Raw genomic sequence first — 24,711 nt, 5'->3', positions numbered from 1 at the left:
AGCCCAAAAGCTTAAGCTGATAAGCAACTTCAGCAAAGCCTCAGGACACAAAAATCAGTGTGCAAAAATCACCAGCTTCCTATACACCAACAACAGGCAAGTAAACAGCCAAATTATGAATGAACTCCCATTCACAACTGTTATAAAGAGAATACAATATCCAAGAATACAGCTAACAAGAGAAGTGAAGGACCTCTTCAAGGAGAACTACAAACCACTGCTCAAGGAAATCAGAGAGGACACAAACAGATGGAAAAACATTCCACGCTCATGGATAAGAAGAATCAATATCTTGAGAATGGCCATACTGCCCAAAGTAATTTATAGATTCAGTGCTATTCCCATTAAACTACCATTGACATTCTTCACAGAATTAGAAAAGATTACCAAAACAAGAGCCTGTATAGCCAAGACAATCCTAAGCAAAAGGAGTAAATCTGGAGGCATCAAGCTACCTGACTTCAAACTATACTACAAGGCTACAGTCACCAAAACAGCATGGTACTGGTACAAAAAACAGATACATTGACCAATGGATTAGAATAGAGGTCTCAGAAATAAGATCACATATCTACAATCATATGATCTTTGACAAGCCTGACAAAAATGAGCAATGGGGAAAGAATTCCCTATGTAATAAATGGTGCTGGGAAAACTGGCTAGTCATATGCAGAAAATTGAAACTGGATCCCTTCCTTAAAACATATACAAAAATTAACTGAAGACAGATTAAATACTTACACGTAAAACTCAAAACTATACAAAACCTAGGCAATATCATTCATGACACAGGCATGGGAAAAGATTTTATGACAAAAACGTCCAAAGCTATTGCAACAAAGGAAAATTGACAAATGGGATCTAATTAAACTAAAGAGCTTCTGCACAGCAAAAGCAACTATCATCAGAGTGAACAGACAACCTACAGAATGAGGGAAAATTTTTTCAATCTATCAATCTGACAAAGGTCTAATATCCAGAATCTATAAGGAACTTAAACAAATTTACAAGAAAAATATAACCTCATTAAAAAGTGGGCAAAGGACATGAACAGATACTTCTCAAAAGAAGACATATATGCAGCCAATGAACATATGAAAAAAAGGTCAACATCACTGATCATTAGAGAAAGGCAAATCAAAACCACAGTGAGATACCATCTCATGTCAGTCAGAATGGCAATTATTAAAAAGTCAAAAAACAACATATGCTGGAAAGGTTGTGGAGAAAGAGAAATGCTTTTACACTGTTGTTGGGAGTGTAAATTAGTTCAACCACTGTGGAAGATGGTGTGGTGATTCCAGAAAGACCTACAACCAGAAATACCATTTGACCCAGCAATCCCATTACTGGGTATATACCCAAAGGAATATAAATCGCTCTGGTATGAAGATACATGCACATGTGTATTCACTGTAGCACTATTCACAATAGCAAAGACATGGAATCAACCCAAATGCCCAATAATGAGACCGGATAAAGAAAATGTGGTACATATACATCATGGAATACTATGCAGGCATAAAAAGAATGAGATCATGTCCTTTGCAGGGACATGGATGGAGCTGGAAGCCATTACCCTCAGCAAACTAATGCAGGAACAAAAAAACCAACCACCACATGTTCTTACTTGTAAGTGGGAGCTGAACAATGAGAACACACGAACAATAGGAGAGGAACAACCCCTGTGGGAGGCAGGGGTACATGGGGAGGGAGAGCATCAGGATAAACGGCTAATGAATGCTGGCTGGGCTTAAAACCTAGGTGATGGGCTGACAGGTACAGCAAACCACCATGGCACACATTTACCTATGTAACAAACCTGCTGGTCTTAACACATGTATCCCAGATGTAAAATAAAATTTCTCTTTAAAAAGTGTATTACAGAATTATATGGTCTAGAAGTCTGTTAAAATTGCTGTTTACTGTATCCAGGATATTGAAAAATACATGAAATCCTCTTCATATTAAAATAATTCCTGTCTGAAGAACTCAAATAATACAAGGTGAAGGTAAAGAATATACATTAAATGAAAACCAATAGGAGATAACAAATTTATTCTTTAAAGGGGTTATTTCCATTAAAAAAATAGATACTTTCTAATAAAATTGCAAGGGTAATAAAAACCACCACTTCCTAACAGTAGAAACTTAACAAACTAGGCAATTTTTACAACTGAAAGAAGAAAATTCTCTATATAAAATGGCTTAGACATAGTTAAGCCTTTATTATCTAGGCACTTAGCATAAGTTCCATAAGGTAAAGTTTCAGCTTTATAAACTGATAGTTCATTTATTCAGAGGCTGATCCAAAATTGAATTAGAATGAGTTTGTCTGCAGTTTTACGCTGCAGAACTTGGTTGCCCCAAAGTGCCTTTACTGTGAGCTCTGCTCCGTGTGCCTTCATGATCTGCAAGGCGACACTCAGTCACTGGAGCTGAAGTGGCAGTTTCTGCACCAACAGAGCTATTAGGGCAGCTAATTTTAGAGCTACAATGAAATTATTGGAAATACCCCCGGGTACATTATTTCAGCACATTAATGAGGCTGTTCACAAAGAGAGTTTATTACAATAAGAGATAGATGTTTATTAGATCAGTAATATGATTATAGAACATGCTGCATGGGAAAGGCCTCTGGGAGCCACAGGCAGGATAATTTTGCAGGCATTAAACAAAACAAAGAAGCCAAACATCATTATCAAAACTGCTACATTTACTGTATCACAGTTATGGGTAAGTATCCACACTATTAAATATCCACATTATTTTCCTTTCTAAAAGGATGCATGGGCATGCTTTCCGAGCCTACATGCAATGAGGTTTGGGAGTCAGGGTGGCAAAAATGAAACAACTCAAACTCAGAGAATTTACCGTTTATCTTAAATAAACGGTCTAAAGACACCTAGGAATTGTATTTTGTTGACTGTACCCATAATAGTCTTTCACTACACATCAGTGTACTACTGAGTAATAAAGATAATAGGCCGGGCACGGTGACACACGCCTGTAATCCTAGCACTTTGGGAGGCCAAGACAGGCAGGTCAGGAGGTCAAGTGATCCAGACCATCCTGGCCAACATGGCGAAACCCTGTCTCTACTAAAAATAGAAAAATCATGGTGAAACCCCGTCTCTACTAATACAAAAAATTAGCTGGGCACGGTGGCGCGTGCCTGTAATCCCAGCTACTCGGGAGCCTGAGGCAGGAGAATTGCTTGAACCCAGGAGGCGGAGGTTGCGGTGAGCCGAGATCGCGCCATTGCACTCCAGCTTGGGTATCAAGAGCGAAACTCTGTCTCAAAAAAAAAAAAAAAAAAAAAAAAAAATAGAAAAATCAGCTGGGCATGGTGGTGGGCGCCTGTAATCCCAGCTCCTCGGGAGTCTGAGGCAGAAGAATCACTTGAATCCAGGAAGCGGAGGTTGCAGTGAGCCGCGATTGTGCCATTGCACTCCAGCCTGGCAACAGAGTGAGACTCCGTCACTCACACACACACACACGTAAAGATAATGATACCACTACTGATAACAATATAACAAAGAGACAAAAGCAAACATCCTGGGTTAGGGGGTGTTTATCATAGGCTGTGCTGTACTAAGAGTTCTTCATGCATTAATCTTATAGTTTTCTCAATCATCCTGTGAGGTGTTATAATTCCCTCCCTTTTTTTGATGTGGAAAGAGAGGCTTACTAATTTGCTAATGGTCATTCATCTGGTGATCAGTAAAGCCTGCTCAACCACAGTTAAACAAATGGGTGCTCGGGGTGATCCAACTGAATCATAGAAATGCCCCATATTTCCTGCCAAACAGCCTCATATCGAATGTCAAATTAATTAGATAACGTCGCTTCGTTTTCAGTTTTTAAAGATGCGACCACTTTTTTCATTGTTGTTACTTGTAAATGCACACCTCCATACTATTACACGATTATCCCTGCTGACCACAAGGCAACAGCAGCTTCTACGGTTCACAAACCTAGTATACACACATTTGAAGAGGGCGAGATTCTACCAGTACCCACGAGGTACACTGCAATCAGCATGACCTTGAAACAGAGATTAGAAAAAAAATACAGCCATAATTATGTTACCCATCAACACCTCAACTTTAAATGCAGTTTTCCTCATAACCCCCCAGAATCAATGAAGTATGTCTTCAGTCTGTTTCTCTCAGATGAACCAATGAAGAAAAGAGGTATTTTCAGAGGGAAAACCAGTCCTGAAAATGCCACTTTCTCTAGAGGATCACATAACGTAAAAACAGGTCTCTTCTGTGTAGTCCTCGGGGACTACGCCAGAACAGCTTTCCCACCTGGAAGCCACTACTCACCCCCGTTTCTCTGGTGTAAAAGAATCACTATCAATCATCTCCTTTTGGTTAGTTTTATTAGGAAGCAGCAAATATATTTTCATAGAAGATGCTTTGCTATTATTTCCCAGGATATACACTAGTCCCGATTACTTAATGATTATGGTGCAGACAGCAAATATAACCAATCACGTTCAGTCAAAGAAATGATAATTTCATAAGACATGCAGGTGCCACTCCACTTATTTAATAATACGTGGCAAAGGATAACTAGACTCAACGGAACAAAATTTTATCAGTACTTGATGCTTGAAATCTTTTACCAATATACCACTACATAGATGTCTACTATTCCTTCCAATAAAATAATTCTGAATAAATAAAATGAATGTAAAAAATAAAGTCATAGAAGTGCTAGAAGAAAATGTGGGTGACTGTATTTATAATCCTGGAGTGGAAAGACTTTTTCAAGCATAACATAAAACTCAGAAATCTTAAAGACAAGGATAAATTTGATTGAACAGAACTATCTTTACACTGAAAATACATATAAAAATTAAAAATACAAAAATAAACTGAAAAAGTATATTTGTTGTGACAAAAGGATAAGCTTATTAATATATACAGAGCTCTTACAAATCAATAAAAGGGGCAAACTAAGTAGAAAAACACGAACAAAGATTACGCTAAAGCAATTTAGTAATTGCGTAAAAGACACACAAATGACTAATTAACCTACAAAAGATGCTAAACTTCACAAATGATTAAAGAAATGCAAAACACTAAAGACCTATCAGGATTCATGCATCAGAATGGCAAAATGCCACAATTTCATAAAACTCAGTATCAGCAAGAAGACACAGGCGATCTCTTATTTTGCTGAGAATGAAAACTGGTCCTCTAGCTTTTGGGAAGGGCAGTTCGGCACTCTGTATCAAAACTAAAAATTCACAACCTTTTACCTAGCAATTCTATTTCTAGAAATTTGTCCTATAATTATACAAGCACAAGTAAGCACAGTATACTCAACAAAAAAATTTCAGTGCAGCACTATTTGTCAGAAAAACGTACCCCCTCCACATACATACACCTAGAAGCTTAAACATCCATTAATAGGAAATCTTACCAATTTGATTATGCTATGTTCATACAGTATGACAGTCATTCAAAATAGTTATACAGATTGGGCATCTCAAATCCTAAAATCCAAAACCCAAAATGCTCCAGCATCCCAAAGTTTTTGAGTGTCAATATGATGCCACAAATGGAAAATTTCACACCTGAGTGTGACAGGTCACAGTCAAAACACAGATATACAACACAAAGATGATCAGTATTCTTGAAGGAGAAATAAAATGATCTCCATGCTATATGCACAAGGTGTATATGAAACGTAAATGAATACAAAGATGGTCAGTATCCTTGAAGGAGAAATAAACTATCTCCATGCTATATGCACAAGGTGTATATGAAACATAAATGAATACAAAGATGATCAGTATCCTTGAAGGAGAAATAAAATTATCTCCATGCTATATGCACAAGGTGTATATGAAACATAAATGAATACAAAGATGATGAGTACCCTTGAAGGAGAAATAAACTATCTCTATGCTATATGCACAAGGTGTACATGAAACATAAATGAACTTTGTGCTTAGACTTGGTTCCTTTCCCTAAGGTATCTCATTATTTATGGGCAAAAATTCCAAAATCCAAAACACTTCTTGTCCCAAGCATTTTGGATAAGAATACGCAACCTGTATTTATATGTACTGATACGGAAATTTTGTTAGAATATATTGAGAAATGGGAGAGAAAGCAAGTTGCAGATCCACATGTATACTATGATTTCATTGTATAAAAAGGGGCACATATACATTTATTTATACACACACACACACACACACACATATACATATAAGTGTAAAAGCAAATATTTTCTGTGAGTCTGGACAAGAGAGGAAGATACTTACTTCTCATTTATTAACCCTTCCAAAGAGTTTGCATTATTTTTACTGGACATACACAATTATTGTTTTTAAAAGAACACTAGCATATAGAATCTATTTGTCAAACACTCAAAATATTTGGAGAAAAAAATGTAAGATATTGTAAATCATGCAGGTATATTTAAAACTCAAAAGACAGGAAATCTGCCCATCATCAGGATAGCCAATTCATTTTTCATTTATACTTCTGGTACCTTGTATGTGAAAAGTTCCAGCAGAGAAATATATTATTATTGTTTTATGTCATAGTGTGTTTGCCTGGTGTTAATGGTAAAAGTGTTTTAGTATAACTTACAGAGAAAGTTTAGCACTTAATTTATTTTTCCCTCAGTGATAAATTAAGGGAAACTGATCACTGCGTTAAACATTGAATTTTCTGTATTTGCAGTGTTTCTGCATGATGGATTTTGTAATTATCTTGGCCTCCACCTTCCAAACAGCTTTGAGGTTTCATTTACATGAAATGTGAGTTTCTTTTTTTTTTTTGCCTCAAGTGAATCTTTAATTATGAGCTAAACCGTAATTATAAAAAAAGTTATGAATTGAAAAATTCATCCTTCAAGATTCACACTGACAAAGACAGAAATAGCTTAACAAAACGATTTATGCTTAAGTTTACTCCTCTATAAAATGGGTGGCTATCTGCTGCGTATGAAAGAATTCAGTCCAACCAGGCATGCTCCTGATCGTAGAGGGATCTCAAGAAATGAGTCTCACATCTCAAGTCTCTAATCATGTGGCTCCCAAAGATGCTTTAAGCCCAGGGACAAACAGAACTGTGAAAATCTAACAACTAATGATCACAGGGTGTCCAGCCAAAATGGAAATAAAAATATCTAATAGAATATACATATGCTAATGATCCAAAATAAGTATATACCTCTTTCTAGGAAGGATGGCTAAGGAGATCGAATCAATCAAGGCTGACTGGTTTTACCAGATGGTAATGGTGTGGCCCAAAATAATTCAACAATGGTTAAATAACGGTTATGTGAGAATAAATAGTAACTCTGAACTGAATATGCATACAATTACTTTTGGACTCAAGTGATACTTTAATAGCAGGAAAATGGAAAATGCATGTAACCAACTACCTTAAGAATACAGACAGGCTGGGTGCAGTGGCCCACACCTGTAATCCCAGCACTTTGGGAGGCTGAGGTGGATAGATCACCTGAGATCAGGAGTTCGACACCAGCCTGCCCAACATGGTGAAACCCTGTCTCTACTAAAAATATAAAAATTAGCTGGCTGTGGTGGCAGGCACCTGTAATCCCAGCTACTTGGAGGCTGAGGCAGGAGGATCACTTGAACCCGGGAGGTGGAGGTTGTAGTGAGCCAAGATCATGCCCTTGCACTCCAGCCTGGGCAACAAGAGAGACTCCGTCTCAAAAATAAATAAAATAAAGCAAAACAAAACAAAATAAAATAAACAGTATGGATAGTTCCCAATTTACCATGGTTTTACTAAAGGTTTTTTGTCTTCACAATGGTGGGAAATAGATATGCAATCAGTAGAAACAGTACTTTGGGTACCCACACAACCATACCGTCTTTCGCTTTCAGTTCAGTAGTCAATAAATACATGATATTCAACTCTTTATTGTAAAATAGCTTTGTATTAGATAATTTTGACCAACTGGTGGCTAACGTAAGTATTCTGAGAACATTTAGGGCAGACAAGGCTAAGCTATGATGTTTGGGAGGTCAGGGGTATGAAATGCATTTTCAGCTTACAATACTTACCACTTAGGACGGGTTCACTGCAGGCATGACCCCACTGTAAGCTGAGGAGCAGCTGTATTTTTGGTTGATGATTTCAAAAGTGCTGTACCATATTGTAGTACATGGTCTTATTTGAAATCGATACCAGGTATTTTTCATTATTTGTTACTTTACATTCAATTTTTCATGATGTCTTAGGTGAATTTTTAAATGATTGAGTTTGAAGGGGCCAGCAGGGCTCTTCCAGTGCAACCACTGCCTTGTAGGCAGAAAATTGTCATTTCAACTCCCTGAATCTTTCAAATGACGGGATGAAAAAGGAGTCTTTATGCACCGTGTCAATCAACTGTACTGGGTTTTTGGACAGAAGTATGTTAGGGGCCATCCGTCCAAAATGTCCTGACTGCTTGGGAAGTGGGACCAGTCAGCCATGTTCTTTCATAGTAATTAGGAAGCAGACCCAAGGGCTGCTGCTTGTTTCAAAAATCAAGTCCCCATGTCCTCTGCAGCAGACGGGCACAACGCCGCTCCCTCAGGAAAGGCAGCAAGAATTAACATTAGCAAATGTCACAAGCAATATTGATGAAAGAAATCTCATCTGCTTTCTTCTAAAAGAAAGTACTATTCTTATCATTTCACGAATATAGCACAAGGTGTCGAGACATGAACTTACTGAGTCTGACAGTGGAAAAACAAAATACCTACATTCAAGATAAAGTTTTATGCTCTGCTAAGTCATATCCACCTGCTTATTTTGGATGCAAGAAAACAGCACCACAGAGAGTCAATTTATTGCCACAGGAAAGCCAACCAAACTATACTTAGTCTCCACTCAACAGAACAGTATTCTGATCTTTTCTGGCAAAATTAGAGTGAATGCTGATGAAAACAGCTACTATGAGAAACTCAGAGTTACAGAGCTGGTGAATATTTATGAAGTTTTCTTAGTATACTGGCCACTGGCAGGGAGGATGGAAGGGGTGTGTACTTTTGAATTATCTAAGAAGCTTGGAGTTTATCTATCAGATTTGACTCTAGGATTTCAAACCCTAAATTAGAAGAAAAATTCACTTTTCACTGAAAATGATAAATTATATTAGGAAAAATGCTCAATATTCTGAAGCTAAAATCACAATTTAGATATTCCTCTCCATCTCACAGGGAAAATGTTGGGTATCTCTAGTGGAAAGAGCTGGCAGTGAGCTGCCAACTTGCTTTGCTTTTGCGTCTTACACACTATACTCTGGGCAGAGCAAGAAGATATCTTGGTCCCTGTAGATGCAAAGTGAGAGATGCTTCTGAGATCAGGTCCCCTGAGTAGATAAGTTCCCAAGGCTGAGGCTGCATGCCACTTGCCCTGCTCCACCTCATGAACACTAAACACCTTTCTAGCTTATCACTCACACCCCAAATCAAAATAAGATGGCAAGCTTTCTATTTTCTAATTCTAATTAAAAGAACTTCAAGTAGCATCATGGAAAGACTTTTTGAAGGGATGCAAGGGAGAAATTCTGTTTACAAGTCCTTTCAGTCCTTTTAGAGCACCTGAAAATTAGTTCCTGGAGGAAGAGAAGGCCAGTGAGAAGGGTAACAGAAAATCATCTGCAAACATGACTTGGTGCTCTGGGGACGGAAATTGGTGGGGGCAGCTGTGCCTCAACTCAGGAAAGATGAGAGTCAGGATCCTAGTTTATTTGTTTACTATTTTCAAAATGTAAATAACTTTATCATATTCTGGTTTTTAAAAATACATATTTATTGTGAAAAACAAAAAAAGCGGGATCAGCGCAGGGACAGCAAAGAAAGGCACCTTTTAAAATAAGACGTTATCCAGAAATACCCTCGTAATCCTTTGCTGTTTCTCCAGCCTCGCTTCCTTTTGTACATTTTATATACACATGTATAGACTGTGACATAAATCAGACCATCATTTTTTTGTAACCAGATTTTGGCACTTAGTGTATCTTATTCATGGATCCAACAATTATTTATTGAGAACCTGCTATGTTGAGCACTTTAAAATGTGCTGGGGTAAAGCTGGTAACTGTACAAGCATGTGACTTCCAGTCGAGATGGTACATGAGTTCAAAATTTACACCCCTTCTATTATAATAGCTATAATAACGGAAGCTTTAAAAAATACAGCTAGTTATCCCTGTGGGCCAGAAATGGAACACACACACACACACACACACAGCAGCTTTAAGTTCAAAAACAGTCAGAAGTAGCTACCAAGAAATAAGATCTTCACTGTAAGGTGACTATCACTCCAGGTGTGGCAAGACAAAAGCCAGCCAGAGAGTGTGAAATGGGGGCTGGTGTTCCCTGTCAACAAAAGAGACAGGAGAGCTTTTCCAGCTGTGGGGCTCCTGCTAATACGTAAAGCTATCCTATTGTTGAAACAGCAGCCACAGAACCTGGGCCAAATTCGCTGCAGGCTCAGTATCTGGATTTGGGGGTAGAAATTTGGGCCCTGCATTTGTTTCTGGATTTGGGGATCTAGGGCAAGGCACCTATAGTGCCACTAGATAGAAAGCAATTGCTTTAGAGAAAAAAACAAGAGCATCACAAACACAAATACCTTCCACTCCTGATGAACTTGGGCAGGAAGCTAGACTGAAATGGAGACAGAGAACCACCGAACAAAATGGCCACTAGGTGAATTCACCCAGAAAGAAATGAAAATAATAAAGCAACCTACAAATGACTTATTTTCAACAGCTTCCTTGAATCCTAATTGACATGTAATAAAGTACACATTAAGTATACAACAATCAAGACAGTGAACATAACCATCACCCTTGAAGTTTTATTTTCACTAATACCTCACTATTTTGATTACAGTAGCTTCATAGTGAGTCTTGAAATCAGATAGTGTTAGAACTTTATTCATTTTCAAAGTTGTTTTGACTATCCTTAGGTCTTTTATATTTCATGTAAATTTTAAAACTAGTTGGTCAATCTCTACAAAAAAAAAAAGCCTGTTGGGATTTTGACTGGAACCACACTGAGTTTACAGATCAAATTTGGGAGAACTAGCATCTTAACAATATTGAGTCTTCCCACTCTTGAACCAGGTGTCTCTCTCCACATACACAGAAGTCCTTTAATTTCTCTAAGCAATGTTTTGTGGTTTCCATACCTTTTGTTAGCTTTATCCCTAATATTTCACATTTTTATGCTATTGCAAATAGCATTACTTTTTATTTCAATTTCAAATTGTCCATTGCCAGAAATAGATTATTTTGTATATTTTGTTTACTGCAATGTGGACAAACTTCTTTATTATTTCTAGTAGCTTTTTGTTGATGCCATTGGACTTCTCGACAGACACTCTGTCATCTATGGATAAAGACAGTTGTACTATTTATTTTCCAATCTGAATGATTTTTTATTTATTTTTCTTGCTTGACTGCACTGGCCAGGACCTCTAATAAAATGGGGAAGTGGTGAAAACAAACATCTCTGTGTTTAGATCTTAGTCGGGAAGCATTAGGGCTTCTACCATTAAGTATAATGCCAACCGTAGATTTTTCATAGATATGCTTTATCAGAAATAAATGTTAGATTTTTATCAAGTACATTTCTGACTCTGTTGAAACAATTATATAGTTTTCCTTTTCTAGCTTGCTAATGCAATATATTACTGGATTGATTTTTAAATGTTAAACCAATCCTGCATTAGGAACTGAGATAAATCCCACTTGCTCATGTTGTATTTATTCTTTTAATATATGGTTAGATTCAACTAGCTAAAAGTTTGTTTAAAATTTTTACATCTATGGTCATAAAGGATACTGGTAGTATTCTTGTAATGTCTTTCTTTGGTTTCTAGTATCGGGGTAATGCCAGCTTCTAGAATGAGTCAGGAAACAGAACTTCTTCAATTTTCTGGGGAAGATTTTGTAAACTTGGCATTATTTCTAAAATATTTCATTGAATCTACCACTGAAGCTATCTGGGACTGGAGGTTTCTTTATGGAAACATTTTAAACTAAAAATTCAATTTCTTTAATACAGTGTTATTCAGGTTATCTGTTTTTTTTCCTTGAGTTTGATAGTTTGTGCTTTTCAAGAAATTTCTCCATTTCATCTAAGTTCTTTCATTGATTGGCATAATGCTATTCATAATATTCCCTTATTTCCTTTAATATCTGTAGAATTTGTAGAGATGTCTTTCCATATTCTTCTCTCGTTCCTGATATAGGCAATTTGTACCTTCATTTTTCCCTGATCAGTACGATAATTGGTTTATTAATTTTGTTGACCATCTCAGAGAACTGGGTTTTGATTTTACTTATGTTCTCTACTGTTTTCCTAATTCCTTATCTCTGATTTCTGATTTGTGTGATCTTTATTATTCCCTTTCTTCTACTTACATTGAGTTTAACTTGCTCTTCTTTCTCTAGTCTTTTAAGGTAGAAGCTAAAGTCATTGATTTGAGACCTTTTCCAAACTTTTCTAACAGAGGAGTCATGTGCTATAAATTTCCCTCCCAAGTACTGATTTAGAAGCATCCCACAAATTTTGATATGTAGTGCTTTTACCTTCCTTAAATTTGAAATAGTATTTAATTTTTTATTTTTAATTTGACCCATAATTCTTTAGAATTGTGTCAGTTTCAAATACTTGGGGATCTTCCAACCATCTTTTTTAAATTGGCTTTTAATTCCATGATGGTGAGTTCTATATAATTATCATTCTATAATTTCTATATATTATAAAACATATATTTGCATAATTATAAATGTATATATATACTTTATATGACCTGAATAATCTGAAGTTTGAGGCTTGTTTCATGGCTCAGAATAAGGTATGTCTTTGTAAAATGTTCAGTGAACACTTCACAGAATGTATTTCCTTCTTCTGTTAGGTGCTCTATGAATGTGAATCAGGTCAAGCTAGGTGGTAGCGCTGCTCAAGTCTGCCATTTCCTTGCTGATTTTCTTTCAACTCTTCTAACAATTATTAAGAAACGTGCACTGAAATCTTTGATTTAAATTGAGTATTTGTCTTTTTACCCTTGTGCTTCTAACAATTGTTTTGCTTCACGTGGTTTGTGTGGCACTGTTAGGTCTGCTTGATTGACAACCTTATCATTAGAACATGACCTTCTTTATCTTGGGCAATAGTTTTGCTCTGAAATCGACTTTGTCTAATATTTTAAAATAGCCACTCTAGCTTTCTTTGGATTAGTGTTACCATGGTGTACCTCCTTCCTTCTTTTACCTTTAACCTGTGTGTGTCTTTATAGCCAAGACACGCTTCTTGTAGGCAGTATATAGTTGGGTCTTGCTTTTTTATCCTCAAAATGGGGAAAAATGGAAAAAAAGCCCCAAAGTAGACTGTTAGCTGATAAAGGGATATCACTGATTTCTCAGAGGGAGGGCATTAGGGAGCTAGGACAGGACAAAGTGGGTAGAAATTTAATATCATTGTTTATGCTAAGGAAAAACAGGTAACGTAAAATAAAAATGGACAATTAAAACGTTTTGTGTTTATAAAAGTGATCAAATTTTAAAGGTAGCTTAAAGAAACTCTGAAACATACAGATGATTTAAAGGAGACAACAGAAATCATGTGTTGTTCTACCACCCAGAGTAAACCACGGCAAGCATTTCAGTGTATGTGTGTCCTGTGTTAAACAGAAGAGTCCTCACTTTGCATGGAAGTATGGGGCCATAAAAAGACCATGCAAACTTGAAACATGCAAAATAATCTGAATAATGAATGGACAAATTAGGATTGTTCCATGATCTTTAAAATTTTTTTTCAAAATATTGAAAACCTTATTATTATTATTTTTAGAGACAGAGTCTCCGTCACCCAGGCTGGAGTGAAATCGTGTCACCATAGCTCACTGTTACCCTGAACTCCTGGGCTCAAGCGATCCTCCCACCTCAGCCTCCCAAAGCACTCGGACTACAGGCATGAGCCACTGCACTTGGTCCTGATTATTGATTATAAATCTGTCCTTATAAAGGTGTTGGGGAATAAAAAAACAGTAATATTTATGCAGTACTCTGTAATTTGAAACATTAAAAACATTGAGAACTAAAGCATCTTATTTCTTTGTAAAACACTTACCAAGAGTAGTGTGAATAGTGCTTTTCTTCTCATCACATAATTTATGATGTGGAGAGAGCACACCTTCTAAGGCTTGGTGGACTGTTATCCTGCTTTCTAATTTGGGTCAACTCTCAACATTTTATCCTTTGCACATTAAGTGTCATGGATATTTCCCAGAGTTCCTTCAATGAGAAGTGTTTGGCTTGCATCACCTCCTTTGGGACATCTTCATTCTCTTCATCAAAACCACCTTCCTCAGTTATGCAAATAAGTTCATTCTGACCAAGTTTCTCTGACTACATACGCAGAGCTTCTCAAATGGTAGTAGTTTCAATAATCCTAGAGTCAGCTATTTCTTCTGTAGCTCCACTTACATTCCTTTCAAATTTCACTTCCCAAGTGATTTTTAATTTCTTTGCTGCAACCATCTTTGGACAATTCCTTCTTTTAATTATCAATTTTTGGACTGATATTAATATTAAACTGAAATTTCTGCATATCAGAACGACGCAAAGTAAAGACTGTCTAGCATATTAAGTGATATATCCTAATATTTTATTAACTTATGTTAGAGATGTTTTCTCACAAGATTAAATGTGCTTAGGAAACATGATATTTTGAGCATCACAGAATCTACCCTAAGAACAGAATTTAATTTCCAATTGAACATATAGATTATCAACAAAGTTTTCAGTACTAAAAAAATGCTGTAAAGTACATCTGTTTATACAAATGATCCTGTACTTCTCTGATTAATTCCTTTGCATAAATTTCTCTAAGTGGAATGACTATTTTAAAATGTATAAATAATCTTAATGCTTTTAATACAGATCAATTAACTGTTTAATTTACCAATATATATTCCCACAGCCAGATTCCAACTTTCAAGATTGGAAAAGTAAAAACTTGCATTTCATTAAATTTTCCTTTATTACTAGTAAACTTTTAGGTGTTTGATGAAATTAACATTGGGCATTTGTATTTTTGCTGTTGTGAATTACCTGCTAAATTTCTTTGATCACTTTTCTCTTGGGGGTATCTATTTCTAAATGATTTAAGTGACTTCTTTATATATATTACCTCCTTACAGATACTATGTCTCATAAATGAATTTGTTATAAGTTGCAAAACTCCAAAAACTATCAGTTATTACCACTCTGCCCAATTCTTACATAAGTGAGATGTATAAATGTAATGTTATACTAAAATTCTGATTTGTTTTTACTGTTTCTAATATCTAGCCTTTAGATTTGGTTATTAGAGTCTATTAAGATTTGCTTTCCTCATTGATGCACATAAAAACTCAACCATTAATTACGCAAAAGTAATTTTGTCCTACATTTTAAAATCAAGGCAAGTATGTTGAGACAGAAAAGAAAATACACCTTTAAAAACCTTTTAATAAGCTAGGCTTTGCTTTCGGCCTGACCCATGTTTCACAGTTCCACGTTCGATTCTTTCTTCAACCCCTCTAACTCCCATCTCTCGCTTAGCGGTCTGTCCCGTTGCCCTAGTGAAATGTATTCATATGAAAGCATTGCTTCCTGAAAGAGGGCCTGAAAAGAAGACAGGGGAATGCCAGAATGTGGTCATCACGGGTGAGGGTGACTTTCTGGAGGAGATGCTTTCTGGCACGCCTCATATCCCACAGCATAAACGAACATTTTTCTACTCAACCTAGAGCAGGCAGCCTTGGCCAATAACAAAATGCCAATAAAAAAAACATATGGCTACATGACAGCCACTCAAGACAATGGCATAAAACGTAGTGGGAGAAAGCAGAGCCGCAGTTCCGGGGCCTCTCTTCCCTAAAGCAACACAAATCTAAACACTGAATGTCACGGCCTGGGGACCTGCCTGTTAGAAAAGGGTACCGGTGCTGTGGCATCTGTTTTGACTGCTCAGAGGCTTCTGTGCTCAGCAATGCTGCCGGGATCCCAGGGCTGCGTTTTTATGCATTGGAGTGGCTGTAAGTAAAGCAATTTTCCAGCAGTGCATGGGTGCCCGGTTAATGTTATCTGCCCTTCTGTATCCTTTCTTGACAATCAAAGATAGGGCTTGGGTTGTTTCAGAAATACAGGCTGCCCAGTGAATGTCAGGGCAAACCCTAAGAAGAGGGCAACTTCTAGAAAGAAGTGTAAAGGGTGCGATTTTAAAGTGGGACAGCCGGGCTGCTAAGCCATCCCCACCACCACCTCCCACCAGAGGCCAGCGCAGGACAGCAGGAGGGCTGCGGGCAAGTTCTCAGAGCAAGTTGTACCTGGGTCCGTGTCTTTCCAGACTGCCTCTATCCTCAGCTGCATTGAGAGGATATGTCACGTTCGTTAGCTCTTCACTTCCTTTCCTACACAAATACAATTAAATTCCTTCTCTGTACCAGGTCCCAAAGTGAAGCAAATAGATAGGGCTCCTGCCTTCCTGGGGTTTACAGTTTAGTGGGAGGGACAGAGACATAAACAACTGATCGTGGCACAAGGTAACAGGAAGTGTCAGGACTAGGAGGCCGGGGACGCGACGGAAGCCAGTGTCAGAGACACGCTAACCCAATCTCTGTGGGTGTAAGCCGCTTCCTAAATAAAATCAGTGACACCAAAGCCAAGACCTGAAAGCCAAGGAAACTCAGCAAAATGAAAGGAGAATGAGCTGAGGAAAACCATGTTTAAAGAACTGAAGACAGTTGGTACACAGAACACAGAGTATGACAAGGAAAAGCAAGAGAAAGTGCTAGAAACGTAATAAAGGGTCCAATTAGCTACGATTCTGTAAACCTATTCAGAAGTTGGAGTTTATTAAGTCGACGAATGACAGGATGAGTTTTGCATTTTGGAAAGAGCACTCTGCCTGCACCATGGAGAACACAGTAGAGGGAGCAAGGACAGGCAGAGAATCCAGGTGGAAGGTTCCTGCGGTCCTTCGAGGGCAGGAGGATGATGGTGGCCTTCATGACAGCGCTCACGGCAGGAAGGAGAAAGCGGCAGGATGTGATGTGTGATGTTTGGGTGGGAGAACGGCCAGGGCTTGATGAGACGGGACAGGATGGTGAAGGCAAAGACAGGAACGATGCCCACATTCTGGGCTTGGGCAGCTGAGTGGAAGTTAGTTTCCTGACAGCACGAACGGAGCAACAGTTCTACTATTCTATTTAAGTGTTTTTTGAGACGGAGTCTCGCTCTGTCACCCAGGCTGGAGGGCAGCGGCACCATCTATCTAGGCTTACTTCAACCTCTGCTTCCCAGTTTCAAGCAATTCTCCCGTGGCAGCCTCCCGAGTAGCTGGGATTACAGGCATGCACCACAACCCCCGGCTAATTTTTATAAGTTTAGTAGAGACAGGGCTTCACGTTATTGGCCAGGCTGGTCTCAAACTCTTGACCTCAAGTGATCTGCCCACCTCAGCCTCCCAAAGTGCCGGAATTACAGTTGTAAACCACCAGGCCCGGCCCCAGGTTCTATTAAAAAAAAAGTTTTTTTTTTTTAGAGACCAGGCCTCACTGTGTTGCTCAGGCTGGTCTTGAACTCCTGGGCTCAAGCGATCCTCCCGCGTTGGCTTCCAAAGTAGGAACACTTTTGAGGAGATACTTATTATGGGTTTGTTTTAACCCTATTGAATCTGAGGTCCTTATGGTGTATCCAGTGGAAATGTCCAGAAGGCAGATGGGCGGTGGCTACTCAGAAAGAGGGGTATCACCTTTAAATGGAGTACTGACTCCTTAGCGGAGCTGCTCAGTACAGAACTAATAACATCTCCCGGGCCTGACTTGTAAAAAGACTACCACCTCCCCTGGGCTCCACCACCATAAACCAGCATCACCATAAAGCGTGACCTGTATTTCATGCCTCTAACAGTGAAGTTGGCAGGAAGAAGGAGAACAGACAAGGACAGGTCCACCACCATTTCAAAAGAGAAATCTGCTCGCGTGGTTTGTGAAAGGAAGAAATGTATTAATAAAAACGGAAAACAGAAATTGACTTTTTCAACACTGTGTTTTACTTTTATGTTAATTCACCTATTTTTAAAACTGGCACAGTGATCTCAGAAACATGAATCGATAAGAATCGTTAGATGCTCAGGCGACAGCTCGGTCTCCCAGTCATTGAGCACAGCCACGCTGGTGCGAGCCGAGGACTGGGTCCTACACGGACTGTCAGGGAACAGCTTGCAGTGGCCAAAAAAGGCACACACGATTCATGTAAGATAAACGGAATCATATAAATTACTCTAAATACTGGCACCTCTGATACATAAAAGAATATTTTAAAAATACCACCGCCTATAAATTTGAAAATATCTATTTTAATTGAGGGACAAGGAGGCTGTAGCATAATTTCTTACCATAGTTAACTACCTAGTTTAAAAACATATCTAGAATATATAGTTTGGCTTCTCATTTTCTTTTTTTCAGAAATAAAATGCTTTGGTCAAACAATCACCTTTGCTTTATCTTTCCTTCAGGAGACACAGTCAACTTATTATCCTGTATCAGCCGTATCTTATGCTCTGGTTACCAACTGAGGCTTTGAAGTTCCCCTGAAACTGTGAACTGCATGCAGAACGTTGCATAGAAGCAAGTCCAGGCATTTTTAAGGTAAGAGAGTCAAGAATAATCAGATTGTCAAAACAGACTTAAAATCACTGTCCTACATAAACATTTCACTATGGTTCCCCCACAGTGTATATTATAAATATAGGTCATAAATTATAGGTTGACAGGTTTCATATTCTCTTAAGGATAAGTAGGTTTACTTTCATAAGACCATATCTGGAAAAAACCTCAAAAGCTAACAAGTTCATTCTGTTGCCTTTAGGCCAAATACTTCCAAAATTATCCAAGTCAGATGAAAACTGAAAGTGTGTTTATTTTTCCCTACGGGAAAGCAACTCCAGCACCTCATTCTGTAACCTATCACATTTTTAACAACCACTGTAAAATTTATCTTTGGTCTGTGTGTGCTCTACTTCAGGTCCTCAATAGCCTTATCACTATTTTTCTTCACTTTAAGCACAGCTATAAATGTGTATTAATCTTTCCGAGAGAAGACATATGGCAGTGTTCTTGTCACAGGCCATTTTTAAGCCTAATGGTTCCGATGATAAGTGAGTATCTACTGTACGCAGCGAAGCCCACACACATCACACACGTCTACTGTACACAGCGAAGCCCACACATTACACACGTCTACTGTACACAGCGAAGCCCACACACATCACACACGTCTACTGTACACAGCGAAGCCCACACATTACACACGTCTACTGTACGCAGGGAAGCCCACACACGTCACGCACGTCTACTGTACACAGCGAAGCCCACACACGTCACGCACGTCTACTGTACCCAGCGAAGCCCACACACTTCACGCACGTCTACTGTACACAGCGAAGCCCACACACGTCACGCACGTCTACTGTACACAGCGAAGCCCACACACGTCACGCACGTCTACTGTACACAGCGAAGCCCACACACGTCACGCACGTCTACTGTACACAGCGAAGCCCACGCACGTCACGCACGTCTACTGTACACCGAAGCCCACGCACGTCACGCACGTCTACTGTACACAGCGAAGCCCACGCACGTCACGCACGTCTACTGTACACAGCGAAGCCCACGCACGTCACGCACGTCTACTGTACACAGCGAAGCCCACGCACGTCACGCACGTCTACTGTACACAGCGAAGCCCACGCACGTCACGCACGTCTACTGTACACAGCGAAGCCCACGCACGTCACGCACGTCTACTGTACACAGCGAAGCCCACATACGTCACACACGTCTACTGTACAGCGAAGCCCACACACATCAGGCACACGTCTAGCCAACATGCCAGAACCTATCTGTGATCAAGCTACATGCAACAGGAGTTCGGCGTCACGAACAGCTCAGAGAAGCCTCTCGGAGGACAATGTTATTCCTTGGGCAGTCACCTGCCCTGGACACTGGGTGGCATCACCTTTGGGCTGTAGGGCTCTAAGCCAGACAGTGGAAGCCACAGCTCCAGTAGAATTCCGGAGAAAGGCAGGAAGACCTCTAAGCAGGGGGTAGGATTCAAGGAAACTGGACCCTGTGCTTTTATACACGTAAATATTCAAGGTAAGAAGCCAGAAGACAATCTGTAAAGGGACAGGAACGAGAGGGGGCCTTTGGGAGGGACTTATACAAACGAGGGAGGATGTCTGTGAAGAAGACTCCAAGAACCGGCTTGTAAATAATCCTCAACTGAGCAGAGGTCCAGCACGGGAGGTGGGCTGGGTGACAGACAGAAGCGCTTTATGAGGGCAGGAGAGTCTATTCCAGCAAATCATAGCAAGCAGTGGCTAAGGCTAAAAATCAGACATAATATGTGATCAAAGAGGAACCTCCTGAGAAATCACACTTGAGCATGCTAGGCACCTTCCCAGGCATCATCTCACTTCATCCTCAGGCTCACAGGTGAAGAGCGCCCGACCCAAGATCACACAGCTGGGCGGCAGCAGAGCCAGATGGTCAGTCTTGGGTTTCTGACTCCAAATCCAGAGCTCCTGACAACCTCTGGCCAGAATCGTATCATAGTCAAGTAATTAGGGGATAGTACCGTGTATAAAAAAAATGGGCTATATGAATTTCAGGAACTACTGGTAGTACAGACTAATAAATTGTAATATTCCCAATATAAGGTTGAACCAAATGAAACCGCCACTTTTGTAGGCCCCAAATGATCAGATATTGGCAATTTTATGTGATTCAGCGTAATAGAAAGAAATTAAAAGAAAAAGGGAATTAGAGCCCAGGTTGGGACCCTGTTGTGTTTACAATTTTATAGAAAACAGAAAAAAAAATGGTGACAGAAGAATACATAAAGCATGCTACTAAATATTTACATGCAAGATTCTCAAATAGCAACAAAAAACACCGTTTCCCATTTCATATTCTATGCTCACCTTCCTCCCTGATCACTGGAATTCCTGAAGTCAGCCTTCTGGGGAAGCTTCTGATTCTGAACTTGGTAGACGCCTACTGCCCCAGGTAACATACCTCTCTGCTCCAAGTTCCCGGTTCCCGCTGTTCATCTACTTCAGAACCTCCAGAAAACTCCACAGGCAGCACCTAGCCCCCTCCAGGGTAAAGAACTGAGTTTGCATTTCAAGTTTCAGCTGCCGCTCCACCCGGGATTTTTCATTACGGCCAACGGTATTAGATTATCTGGGAAAGATGCCTGTCCAACAAACGATTCTGAAAGAAGCAGATTCCTCCGGGAGAGGAGATGGGAGTATCCACCCTGTTTCCAGGGAGGGTTAAGTCCAATCACTCAACCCCAGCAATCGAACAGTGTAATCAGGGCAGCTGTTAGCAGCAGTGTATGCAAACCCAGGATCATCAGAGCCGCTCTGTGCTGGTGTTCCTTGGATTCTGAAGGCTGCATCATTTCTATTTCCTAATGAACTCTGCTAAGGAGTTAGATATAACTACATAAAGTAGAAATGTAAAATATTTTATCCTTTGTGAAGTCTACAAGCATTTTCGTCCATGTACGTGTCCGTCATAAATGGACAGAAAGGCATAAAGCGGCCGCCGTCCAGAACATCTTAAACTACGAGAAATGCATCAGGAAATGACTCCATGTTTGAGCTAAGAGTATCTTCTATTCATGAAACCTCCAGAACTTAAAATCAGCCAGAAGAGAACGGCTTTCTAATCAGAACATTGTATTTCAATGTGAATATTCCCAAACACGGAAGAAAGCTAAGAGCTTCATTTGTTTGCAGTTAATCCAGAGGCCCAGGTAGGGAAAACGTGGACTCTGAGTTCAGACACCGAGCTGTCCTGTATTTTTATCCTTTGTAAGCTTTGGGGCACTAATTTGGAAGGAAAAGACGGCCTATGTCTCAAGGAAAGAAGGGCTAAATAAGATCAAAGGTAAAGCGCTAATAGAATCCAGCTCACGGTCAGCACTGGTTAACGGTGGTGCAAATGTGTAGCACTTTTTTTTTTCTTTGAGACAGAGTCTCCCTGTTTCGCTCTTTCGCCCAGGCTAGAGTGCAGTGGTATCATCACTGCTGGCTGTGGCCTCGCACTCCTGGGCTCAAGCAATCGTTCCGCCTCAGCCTTCCGAGTTGCTAGAACCACAGGTGTGCATCACCACACCTAGCCAAAGCTTAAACATTTTTTGTAGAGACAAAGTCTTGCTATGTTGCCTAGGCTAGTCTCAAATGCCTGGATCCAACTGATCCTCCCATCTCGATCTCCCAGAGTGCCAAGCCACCACGCCTGAGCCACCATGCCTCGCCTGTATCAATTTTTATATAGTTATATTTGTTGAGCACATGCTATATGCTGGATACTGCTCATTCAATCCTCATAATAACTTCATGATCTAATTAGCTTCACTAACTCCATTTTACAGATGAAGAAACTATGGCATCAATAAATTAACAAATATTGTTACTTAATATTTGCCCAAAGTCACACAGCTGGTAAGCGGCAGAGCTGAGCTGAACCCATGCAGAGGAACTCTGCATGCAATACTGTCTTGCATTATTTTTATTGTTCACTTATATCTACTTTATTTCTTATATTTCATCTTCCACATAATGTCTAACTTATAACTCCATGGAACATGGATATCATGGAAAAATTCCATTTAAGAAAGGTCAACTTCCCATATCGTCTAGCGGTTAGAAAATAAATAAAAAAGAAAGGGCAACTAGATATTCTTAACTAGAAAGGTGGTAGAATCAGGCCAGGCACGGTGGCTTATGCCTGTATTTCCATCATTTTGGGAGCCCGAGGTGGGTGGATCACTTGAGGCCAGGAGTTTGAGACTGGCCTGTGAAACATGGTGAAACCCTGTCTCCACTAAAAACACAAAAATTAGTCAGGTGTGGTGGCAGGCATCTGTAATCCCAGCTACTCGGGAGGTTGAGGCAGGAGAATAGCTTGAAACTGGTAGGCGGAGGTTGCAGTGAGCCGAGATCATGCCACCTCACTCCAGTGACAGAACGAGACTTCGTCTCAAAAAACAACAAGATGATATAATTAATTCACAAAAATATAAAGTTAAAATTAATTAAAGTTAGTCAAAAATTCTTCCAAGGGACAATAATTTGATTTTAAAAGACCGGGAAGTTTTGTAGACAGTAAAATTATATGTTTAAAACAATTTTTTATTTTTTGAAACAGAGTCCTGCTCTTTTGCCCAGGCTGGAGTGCAGCGGTACGATCTTGGCTCACTGCAACCTCTGCCTCCCAGGTTCAAGCGATTCTCTCAGCCTCCCAAGTAGCCAGGATTACAGGTGCACACCACCACACTCAGCTAATTTTTTTGTAGTTTTAGTAGAGATGGGGTTTCACCATATTGGTTAGGCTGGTCTCCAACTCCTGACCTCAAATGATCTGCCCACCTCAGTTTCCCAAAGTGCTGGAATTACAGGCGTGAGCCACCATGCCTGGCCAAAACAGTTTTCTTTAAGGTAACTCAATTTACTTTTACTTTTAATGTATTCATATTATGAAGAAAATTCATTTAAAAAAAATAAAAAAACACAGATATTAGCAAAAAAGCACATGCAAAGATGCTTAATACTACTGGTCATTACAGAAATGCAACTGAAACCACAATAAGATACCACCATCCACCTTTCAGGACAGCAAAAAAAAGTTTTTTAATAGTAATTTGTAACAAAACAAAACATTCCTCCCTCTGGAGTGAGTGTGACACTAAGATTCCTCAGTAGGGGGTGCTAGAGGAACACAGCCGGGGTCGGACACTCCTGCTCCTGGTGGCTGCACTTGGTAAGCGTAGCTGTGATGACTTTGGTAATGAACTACCCTAACCATGTGCCCGGAATTCACAGTCCCACAGCAACCCTCAGCCCCAGCCTAGCCTGTCAGCCTCATCCTGCTGCCCTTTCAACATGGATACTGTGCACTTGCACCCCAACTCCCCTTGCTGACGGGTCTCCTGCAGAGGTAACCCCAACAAGCGTGCCTCCCTGTGTGCCTGCCCCCTGGCTAGCAATCCCTGCACCCTGGAGGGTTGCTTCCTGCTTTCCCAAGGACTGTGGACCAGGTCTGCTCCTGGCAACCAGCAAACTCCACTGTGCTGTGGGCTGTTGCTATGCCCCCAGTGAGGTCTAACTCAGGCTCAGGGAGATGGGCCCCCTTTCAAGTTCATCCTTCCTTGAGTATTTTCCTTCAGCTTTAAGGTACTGTACAGAGAGTTGTTAAAATCTTACAGTTACTCTTCTATAGTAGTAGCTTAATACTGTTTAATATTAAAATTACATTTAAGTCGCTGTGTGGTTTCTATTTCCTGATTGGACCTAGACTGATATAAGTACAACATCTTATTCTTTTTGCCGATAGAGAGTATTTGCTAATAGTGCATTTTTTACTGTTTTTATTTTTTCTTCTAATTTTATTGTAGTATTGTGGTTAAAAAATGTGGTCTATACAGTTCCTCTTAATTGGAATTTACTGATACTCTTTTCACGTAAAGCGTTGTCAGCTATTTAAAGATGTGCTTCAGAAAACTGAGATTGAGAGGGCGTGCCCTAGGTCTGCGTCTGTGCTTTTGCATTTCTGGGTACGTCCTGCATGCCAAGTATAA

The 24,711-nt window shown here is 39.6% G+C and overlaps 1 protein-coding gene across 1 annotated transcript in view; it reads right to left on the bottom strand.

Annotated features, from left to right (window-relative positions):
* ULK4 (unc-51 like kinase 4) overlaps nt 1–24,711 on the bottom strand; it is a 660,641-nt gene that overhangs the window by 166,764 nt on the left and 469,166 nt on the right. The gene's annotated exons all lie outside the window — the stretch shown is intronic.

The sequence above is a fragment of the Aotus nancymaae genome, unplaced genomic scaffold (assembly GCF_030222135.1).
Source record: "Aotus nancymaae isolate 86718 unplaced genomic scaffold, 86718_ANA_hifiasm-v0.15.2.pri h1tg000038l, whole genome shotgun sequence".
Lineage (NCBI taxonomy): Eukaryota > Metazoa > Chordata > Mammalia > Primates > Aotidae > Aotus > Aotus nancymaae.
This window is presented reverse-complemented; position numbering and strand designations above follow the sequence as displayed.